General features: G+C 67.7%; 1 non-coding gene across 1 annotated transcript in view; it reads right to left on the bottom strand.

Moving 5' to 3' along the window:
• The window catches only part of LOC129435056 (18S ribosomal RNA), a 1855-nt gene extending 1775 nt beyond the window's left edge, over window positions 1-80 (bottom strand). Inside the window, exon 1 of the ribosomal RNA XR_008641083.1 lies at window positions 1-80. This exon is cut by the window's left edge and continues 1775 nt beyond it. This is a non-coding gene — a ribosomal RNA (18S ribosomal RNA).
• Window positions 81-10000: the final 9920 nt, after the last annotated feature.

The raw sequence follows: 10000 nt of genomic DNA, 5'->3' as shown, positions 1-10000 counted from the left end.
CTGTACCGGCCGTGTGCACTTAGACCTGCATGGCTTAATCTTTGAGACAAGCATATGTTACTGGCAGGATCAACCAGGTAGTAGCCTTAGGAGAGCCTCTTCGGTTCGACCCAGGTTCACGCGGCGCGGGTCCCGGAGTCCCCCGCGGGGGCCCGGGGCCACTCTCGTGCGCGGCTCTCCCCTCGGGCTGAGGGGTGGCCCGGAGGCCGTAACCGAGGAAAGGTGCGTTTCGCGGGGCCGGGTGGCAGCGGCGGGCCGGGGGCGTCTCCGCCCTCGGTCGCCGAGGCCCTCGCCGGCCGCCGGTGGCGGACCTTCGCGTCTGACGGACCGTCTGGGTCTCCCGAGGAAGGGTTCGGGCGGGCTCCGGAGAGCCCCCCTGGAGGCGAGAGCGCGCGAGTCGGGGAGGAACCGACCGCCCATGACGGTCGACGAGTCGACCGGGCGGGGGCCTGCCCCAGGCGCTGTGCGTTTTCCAGAGACTCAGGGCCATGACCATACTCCGTTGGCTGGGCATCACTCCAGGCGGCGGTCATATCGGCTGAGACGTGGGCGGCCCTGTCCCGCCCGGTGTGGTTCGTTTAACGGCCGACGCCGGTGTGGTTCGTTTAACGGCCGACGCCGGTGCTTGCCTTCCTTGGATGACGTGCCATTCGTTTTATTCGTTCGTCACTACCTCCGTGTGCGTGCCCGGGACTTTTCGAGGCATTTGTGTCTGACGTACGAGGCCTCTCGCCGGGCTCGAGAGGTCCCGAGATCCGGCCTACCGCAACCTTGGAGAGTCGCGAGGTGCTCTTCCCTATATACCCGATGGCACCTGTTCACCCTACCGTCCCCTGCTGGACGGGGCCCGGCCCGGGACTCGGCCGGGACGACGCACCTTCGTCGGTAAGAGTGAGAGGGTCCGTGACCCTGGAAGTGCGCGAGCCACCCGACTTGGGATCCATAATCGTCGGCGGCCCTGTCCCGCCCAAGACGAAGCGCCTTCGTCGGCCTGACATGTAGGGTCGTCGACCCTGGAAGTGCGCGAGTCACCCGACTCGACTTTAGCTGAGGCCGGGGAGGCCGGCCCGTCCCCGTCCGTGCCCGGGGACGATGCACCTTTGTCGGTGCGACCGAGAGGGTCGTCGACCCTGGAAGTGCGCGAGTCACCCGACTCGACTTTTTCACTGAGGCCGGGGAGGCCGGCCCGTCCCCGTCCGTGCCCGGGGACGATGCACCTTTGTCGGTGCGACTGAGAGGGTCGTCGACCCTGGAAGTGCGCGAGTCACCCGACTCGACTTTTTCACTGAGGCCGGGGAGGCCGGCCCGTCCCCGTCCGTGCCCGGGGACGATGCACCTTTGTCGGTGCGACTGAGAGGGTCGAGGACCCTGGAAGTGCACGAGCCACCCAACTCGACTTCCATAGCGGTCGGCGGCCCTGTCCCGCCCAGACACGAAGCACCTTTGTCGGTGCGACCGAGAGGGTCTTGGACCCTGGAAGTGCGCGAGCCACCCAACTCGACTTCCATAGCGATCGGCGGCCCTGTCCCGCCCAGACACGAAGCACCTTTGTCGGTGCGACCGAGAGGGTCTTGGACCCTGGAAGTGCACGAGCAACCCAACTCGACTTCCATAAGGGCCGGGGAGGCCGGCCCGTCCCCGTCCGGGGACGAAGCACCTTTGTCGGTGCGACTGAGAGGGTCTTGGACCCTGGAAGTAAACGAGCCGCCACACTCGACTTCCATAGAGGAAGGCGGCCCTGTCCCGCCCCAGACGATGCACCTTCGTCTGTCACACTGAGAGGGTCTTGGACCCTGGAAGCCGCCCCACTCGACTTCCATAGAGGTCGGCGGCCCTGTCCCGCCCCAGACGATGCACCTTCGTCTGTCACACGGAGAGGGTCTCGGACCCTGGAAGCCGCTCCACTCGACTTCCACGCTCGCTCGCTCCTTCGTCCGCGCCCCACGAGAATCAGGGACGCCCCGGGGCCGGCCGCTCGCCCGACCGACTTCCGGGACTCCCGGGACCGCCCGTGAGGCCTTCCGACGTCGCCCGAGACGAAGCGCGCGGGGTCGGTGCGCCCGAGAGGGCAGGAGGCACCGGGGCCGGCCGCTCGCCCGACCGGCTTCCGGGTCTCCGAGACCGCTCGGGTGACCTATCCTCGCGCCCGCCCGACCGACGGCCGGGGGCCCTCCGCGACCGGGGGTTTCCGTTTTACGGCCGACGCCGAGATCCTTCGACGGTTCCGACTCGTTTTGTTACGCTTTTGTCGGTTCGCGCCCGCGTTTGAGAGTATGCGTGCGGGGCCGAACCTCTGAGGCCGTGGCCTCGATCCAGGGCGGATCTTTTCTCACGTTTTATAAGGCCGTAGCCTAGATCCAGAGACTTTAGGATCTTTTAGCGGCTCGTGAGCCGTAGCGTTGATCCAGGGCGGATCTTTTAACAGGTTTTTAAGCCGTAGCTTTGATCCAGGGCGGATCTTTTCACGTCCGTAGCCTACAGATCCAGGGACTTTTGGATCTTATTGCCGTTTTTAGGCCGTAGCCTTGATCCAGGGCGGATCTTTTGGTGGTTTTTAAGCCGTAGCATTGATCCAGGGCGGATCTTTTTGCGGCCGTAGCCGAGTTCCCATCACCCAAGAAAGCTTTTCTTTTTAGGCCGTAGCCTGGATCCAGGACGGATCTTTCCGCCTAGGCGGCACGCGGATATGGGTTTCCCATCTTTCGGGTACAAGAGAGAGCTCTTTGCGAGCTTTTGGCCGCTCCGCGACCGACGCGTTCGCCCCGGGCGCTGCCTCGCCTCAGACGCCCTTCGACCGTTCCAACCGTTCCAGTTCTTTTAACGGTTCTTTCGTTCGTCGCACACCGAGGCTGGGCCAGACCTAACGGGAATCTCTTGTCTCTGTCTGCCCTGGGACGGCTATGGAAGTAGTGGCGAGGAGCTCGTCCCTATAAACCCGATGGCACCTGTTCACACTACCGGCCCTTTTGAGACGGGGCCCTGCCCGTGGCGGGCCCGGGAGGAGGCGCCCGCGTCGGTACGCGCGACGAGGTCCGACACCCTGGAAGTGCGCGAGTCACCCGACTTTAGCTCCATATTTTTCGCCGCACACCTCATGCCCAGGATGAGGCGCCCTCGTCGGTACGCGCGACGAGGTCCGACACCCTGGAAGTGCGCGAGTCACCCGACTTTAGCTCCATGTTTTCCGACGCACACCTCGCGTCCGCTCACGAGACCTCGTTTCGGCCTAGGGGTGTGCCACGTACCGCCCTCGCGTCCGCTTACGAGCGTCTTCTCGGGCTCGGCGGTGGGTCGAAGACCCTGGAAGTGTAGGACTTCCAGGACGCACGGGCGGCCGCGCACCGTCCCGAGCGCCCGCTTCCGAGTCACCCCTTCGGGCTAGGCAGGCTGGGTCGAGGGCCCTGGAGGTCCCCGACTTCCAGGAGGGAGGGCGGCCCTGTCCCGACCCGGCGTCCGCTCCCGAGTCACCCATTCGGGCTAGGTAGGCTTGGTCGGGTACCCTGGAGGTCCCCGACTTCCAGGAGGGAGGGCGGCCCTGTCCCCACCCGGTGTCCGCTCCCGAGTCACCCATTCGGGCTAGGTAGGCTTGGTCGAGGGCCCTGGAGGTCCCCCGACTTCCAGGAGGGAGGGCGGCCCTGTCCCCACCCGGTGTCCGCTCCCGAGTCACCCATTCGGGCTAGGTAGGCCTGGTCGAGGGCCCTGGAGGTCCCCGACTTCCAGGAGGGAGGGCGGCCCTGTCCCGCCCGCCTCGGAGGCCTCCCCTCGGGCAGGGGAGGCAGGGTCGGGGGCCCTGGATGTCCCCGACTTCCAGGAGGGAGGGCGGCCCTGTCCCCACCCGGTGTCCGCTCCTGAGTCACCCATTCGGGCTAGGTAGGCTGGGTCGAGGGCCCTGGAGGTCCCCGACTTCCAGGAGGGAGGGCGGCCCTGTCCCGACCCGGTGTCCGCTCCTGAGTCACCCCTTCGGGCTAAGCAGGCTGGGTCGAGGGCCCTGGAGGTTAGGGTTAGGACGCTTCCGACCCTGGAAGTGCGCGAGTCACCCGACTCGACTTTCGCTGAGGCCGGGGAGGCCGGCCCGTCCCCGTCCGTGCCCGGGGACGATGCACCTTCGTCGGTGCGACTGAGAGGGTCGAGGACCCTGGAAGTGCGCGAGCCACCCGACTCGACTTTTTCACTGAGGCCGGCCCGTCCCCGTCCGTGCCCGTGGACGATGCACCTTTGTCGGTGCGACTGAGAGGGTCGAGGACCCTGGAAGTGCACGAGCCACCCGACTCGACTTTTTCACTGAGGCCGGGGAGGCCGGCCCGTCCCCGTCCGTGCCCGGGGACGATGCACCTTTGTCGGTGCGACTGAGAGGGTCGAGGACCCTGGAAGTGCGCGAGCCACCCGACTCGACTTCCATTGCGGTCGGCGGCCCTGTCCCGCCCAGAGACGAAGCACCTTCGTCGGTGCGACCGAGAGGGTCTTGGACCCTGGAAGTGCGCGAGCCACCCGACTCGACTTTTTCACTGAGGCCGGGGAGGCCGGCCCGTCCCCGTCCGTGCCCGGGGACGATGCACCTTTGTCGGTGCGACTGAGAGGGTCGAGGACCCTGGAAGTGCGCGAGCCACCCGACTCGACTTCCATAGCGGTCGGCGGCCCTGTCCCGCCCAGACACGAAGCACCTTTGTCGGTGCGACCGAGAGGGTCTTGGACCCTGGAAGTGCGCGAGCCACCCGACTCGACTTTTTCACTGAGGCCGGCCCGTCCCCGTCCGTGCCCGGGGACGATGCACCTTTGTCGGTGCGACCGAGAGGGTCGAGGACCCTGGAAGTGCGCGAGCCACCCGACTCGACTTTTTCACTGAGGCCGGCCCGTCCCCGTCCGTGCCCGGGGACGATGCACCTTTGTCGGTGCGACCGAGAGGGTCGAGGACCCTGGAAGTGCGCGAGCCACCCGACTCGACATTTTCACTGAGGCCGGCCCGTCCCCGTCCGTGCCCGGGGACGATGCACCTTTGTCGGTGCGACCGAGAGGGTCGAGGACCCTGGAAGTGCGCGAGCCACCCGACTCGACTTTTTCACTGAGGCCGGCCCGTCCCCGTCCGTGCCCGGGGACGATGCACCTTTGTCGGTGCGACTGAGAGGGTCGAGGACCCTGGAAGTGCGCGAGCCACCCGACTCGACTTCCATAGCGGTCGGCGGCCCTGTCCCGCCCAGACACGAAGCACCTTTGTCGGTGCGACCGAGAGGGTCTTGGACCCTGGAAGTGCGCGAGCCACCCGACTCGACTTTTTCACTGAGGCCGGCCCGTCCCCGTCCGTGCCCGGGGACGATGCACCTTTGTCGGTGCGACTGAGAGGGTCGAGGACCCTGGAAGTGCACGAGCCACCCGACTCGACTTCCATAGCGGTCGGCGGCCCTGTCCCGCCCAGAGACGAAGCACCTTTGTCGGTGCGACTGAGAGGGTCTTGGACCCTGGAAGTGCGCGAGCCACCCGACTCGACTTCCATAGCGGTCGGCGGCCCTGTCCCGCCCAGACACGAAGCACCTTTGTCGGTGCGTCCGAGAGGGTCGAGGACCCTGGAAGTGCGCGAGCCACCCGACTCGACTTTTTCACTGAGGCCGGCCCGTCCCCGTCCGTGCCCGGGGACGATGCACCTTTGTCGGTGCGACTGAGAGGGTCGAGGACACTGGAAGTGCGCGAGCCACCCGACTCGACTTTTTCACTGAGGCCGGCCCGTCCCCGTCCGTGCCCGGGGACGATGCACCTTTGTCGGTGCGACTGAGAGGGTCGAGGACACTGGAAGTGCGCGAGCCACCCGACTCGACTTCCATAGCGGTCGGCGGCCCTGTCCCGCCCAGACACGAAGCACCTTTGTCGGTGCGACTGAGAGGGTCGAGGACCCTGGAAGTGCGCGAGCCACCCGACTCGACTTCCATAGCGGTCGGCGGCCCTGTCCCGCCCAGACACGAAGCACCTTTGTCGGTGCGACTGAGAGGGTCGAGGACCCTGGAAGTGCGCGAGCCACCCGACTCGACTTCCATAGCGGTCGGCGGCCCTGTCCCGCCCAGACACGAAGCACCTTTGTCGGTGCGACTGAGAGGGTCGAGGACCCTGGAAGTGCGCGAGCCACCCGACTCGACTTTTTCACTGAGGCCGGCCCGTCCCCGTCCGTGCCCGGGGACGATGCACCTTTGTCGGTGCGACTGAGAGGGTCGAGGACCCTGGAAGTGCGCGAGCCACCCGACTCGACTTTTTCACTGAGGCCGGCCCGTCTCCGTCCGTGCCCGGGGACGATGCACCTTTGTCGGTGCGACTGAGAGGGTCGAGGACCCTGGAAGTGCGCGAGCCACCCGACTCGACTTTTTCACTGAGGCCGGCCCGTCCCCGTCCGTGCCCGGGGACGATGCACCTTTGTCGGTGCGACTGAGAGGGTCGAGGACACTGGAAGTGCGCGAGCCACCCGACTCGACTTTTTCACTGAGGCCGGCCCGTCCCCGTCCGTGCCCGGGGACGATGCACCTTTGTCGGTGCGACTGAGAGGGTCGAGGACACTGGAAGTGCGCGAGCCACCCGACTCGACTTTTTCACTGAGGCCGGCCCGTCCCCGTCCGTGCCCGGGGACGATGCACCTTTGTCGGTGCGACTGAGAGGGTCGAGGACCCTGGAAGTGCACGAGCCACCCGACTCGACTTCCATAGCGGTCGGCGGCCCTGTCCCGCCCAGAGACGAAGCACCTTTGTCGGTGCGACTGAGAGGGTCTTGGACCCTGGAAGTGCGCGAGCCACCCGACTCGACTTCCATAGCGGTCGGCGGCCCTGTCCCGCCCAGACACGATGCACCTTTGTCGGTGCGACCGAGAGGGTCGAGGACCCTGGAAGTGCGCGAGCCACCCGACTCGACTTTTTCACTGAGGCCGGCCCGTCCGTGTCCGTGCCCGGGGACGATGCACCTTTGTCGGCGCGACTGAGAGGGTCGAGGACCCTGGAAGTGCGCGAGCCACCCGACTCGACTTTTTCCACTGAGGCCGGGGAGGCCGGCCCGTCCCCGTCCGTGCCCGGGGACGATGCACCTTTGTCGGTGCAGGGGAGGCTGGGTCGTGTGCCCTGGAGGTCCCCGACTTCCAGGAGGGAGGGCGGCCCTGTCCCCACCCGGTGTCCGCTCCTGAGTCACCCATTCGGGCTAGGTAGGCTGGGTCGAGGGCCCTGGAGGTCCCCGACTTCCAGGAGGGAGGGCGGCCCTGTCCCGACCCGGTGTCCGCTCCTGAGTCACCCCTTCGGGCAGGGGAGGCAGGGTCGGGGGCCCTGGAGGTCCCCGACTTCCAGGAGGGAGGGCGGCCCTGTCCCGGCCCGGTGTCCGCTCCTGAGTCACCCCTTCGGGCAGGGGAGGCTGGGTCGAGGGCCCTGGAGGTCCCCGACTTCCAGGAGGGAGGGCGGCCCTGTCCCGACCCGGTGTCCGCTCCTGAGTCACCCCTTCGGGCAGGGGAGGCTGGGTCGAGGGCCCTGGAGGTCCCCGACTTCCAGGAGGGAGGGCGGCCCTGTCCCGCCCGCCTCGGAGGCCTCCCCTCGGGCAGGGGAGGCAGGGTCGGGGGCCCTGGAGGTCCCCGACTTCCAGGAGGGAGGGCGGCCCTGTCCCGGCCCGGTGTCCGCTCCTGAGTCACCCCTTCGGGCAGGGGAGGCTGGGTCGAGGGCCCTGGAGGTCCCCGACTTCCAGGAGGGAGGGCGGCCCTGTCCCGCCCGCCTCGGAGGCCTCCCCTCGGGCAGGGGAGGCAGGGTCGGGCGCCCTGGAGGTCCGGACCTCCAGGGGGAGGGAGCCCGACCCCGTGCCCGGGGAGGGTGAGCCTAGGTCGGGTAGGCTCGCGCGAGATCGAAGGGCTGGCTCGCCGAGGACGCTCTCCCCTATATACCCGATGGCACCTGTTCGCCCTACCGTCCCTTGCCGTGGGGGACCCCGCCGGGTCCGCGGCCGGGAGGGTGCGCCTCGGTCGGCCCGGACGAGAGGGTCGGGGGGCCTGGAGGTGCGCGGGCCGCCCGGATTTCACCCAGGGGGGGTCTGCGACCGCGGCATGCCCGCCTCGGAGGCCTCCCCTCGGCCCGGACGAGAGGGTCGGGGGGCCCGGAGGTGCGCGGGCCGCCCGGATTTCACCCAGGGGGGTCGGCGGCCGCGGCCTGCCCGCCTCGGAGGCCTCCCCTCGGCCTGGGTCGGCGGGGTCGGGGTGCCCGGAGGTCGACCGGTCGCCCGGGTGCCCCCGGGGGCCTGCGTTAGCCGGCGAGGCCGTACGACGCACCGTTTCCGAGATATCGGCCAATGAACTGCCGGGCGCCGTATCTCCGGCCCCCGGGGTCGCACGGACTCGCGGCCGGGCTCGTTGGAAAGGTCTCGTCCGGGGCTTTCCGGCGACGCCGGCCGCGAGTCCGTGCGACCCCGGGGGCCGGAGATACTTCCGGTCGAAAATCCGAATTTCGTTACCGCGCCGCGCCGGCGCCTCGGGCCCGGGGCCTTCGACCTTCGGGTCGGTCGGTCCGCCGGAGGGGGCCTGTCGAACGAGCCCACCCGCGAGTCTCTGGCCCCTTCCGCGGCGGAGATACGGGGGGCCGCCCGCGGACATTCCCGCGGCCGTAGCTCCGGCGCCTCGGGTCCGAGACCTTAGCCCTTCGGGTCGTTCGCTCTACCCGAGGGGACCTTTCGAACGAGCCCGCCCTCGACCCGCTGACCCTTTCCGCGGCCGAGATACGGCGGTTCGAAAAAAAAAAAACGCTCGTCCGGAGCTCGGGCGCCCCTAGCGTCCGCTGCGTTCGTCGGCCGGAGGCGCGGCCGGTCTCGTTCGAAAGGTCTCGCCCGGGGCTTTCCGACGACGCCGGCCGCGAGTCCGTGCGACCCCGGGGGCCGGAGATACTTCCGGTCGAAGTTCGGAAAACTTCCTACGGCCGTATCTCGGGCGCCTCGGGGCCGAGACCTTAGCCCTTCGGGTCGGTGGCTCTACCGGAGGAGACCTTTCGAACGAGCCCACCCGCGGGTCTCTAGCCCCTTCCGCGGGGGGGATAGGCCGGTCCGTCTCCGGATTTTCCCACGGCCGTAGCTCGGGCGCCTTAGGTCCGAGACCTTAGCCCTTTGGGTCGGTGGCTCCGCGGGGGGAGACCTTTCGAACGAGCCCACCCGCGAGTCTCTAGCCCCTTCCGCGGCCGAGATACGGAGTACCACCGCCGCACCTTTAAAAGGCCGTAGCTCGGGCGCCTTAAGTCCGAGACCTTAGCACTTTGGATCGTTTACTCCACCGGAGGAGACCTTTCGAACGAGCCCACCCGCGAGTCTCTAGCCCCTTCCGCGGCCGAGATACGGAGTACCACCGCCGCACCTTTAAAAGGCCGTAGCTCGGGCGCCTTAAGTCCGAGACCTTAGCCCTTTGGATCGTTTACTCCACCGGAGGAGACCTTTCGAACGAGCCCACCCGCGAGTCTCTAGCCCCTTCCGCGGCCGAGATACGGAGTACCACCGCCGCACCTTTAAAAGGCCGTAGCTCGGGCGCCTTAAGTCCGAGACCTTAGCCCCTTGGGTCGGTTACTCTATCCGAGGGGACCTTTCAGACGAGCCAACCCGCGTCTCTCTAACCCTAACCCCGGCCGAGATACGGACCACCACCGCGGCACCTTTAAACGGCCGTAGCTCGGGCGCCTTACGTCCGAGACCTTAGCCCTTTGGATCCCTTACTCCACCGGAGGAGACCTTTCAGACGAGCCAACCCGCGTCTCTCTAACCCTAACACCGGCCGAGATACGGACCACCACCGCCGGACCTTTAAACGGCCGTAGCTCGGGCGCCATACGTCCGAGACCTTAGCCCTTTGGATCCCTCACTCCACCGGAGGAGACCTTTCAGACGAGCCAACCCGCGTCTCTCTAACCCTTTCCCCGGCCGAGATACGGACCACCACCGCGGCACCTTTAAACGGCCGTAGCTCGGGCGCCTTACGTCCGAGACCTTAGCCCTTTGGATCCCTTACTCCACCGGAGGAGACCTTTCA

Source organism: Misgurnus anguillicaudatus, unplaced genomic scaffold (assembly GCF_027580225.2).
Source record: "Misgurnus anguillicaudatus unplaced genomic scaffold, ASM2758022v2 HiC_scaffold_44, whole genome shotgun sequence".
In the NCBI taxonomy this organism is placed as follows: Eukaryota; Metazoa; Chordata; class Actinopteri; order Cypriniformes; family Cobitidae; genus Misgurnus; species Misgurnus anguillicaudatus.
This window is presented reverse-complemented; position numbering and strand designations above follow the sequence as displayed.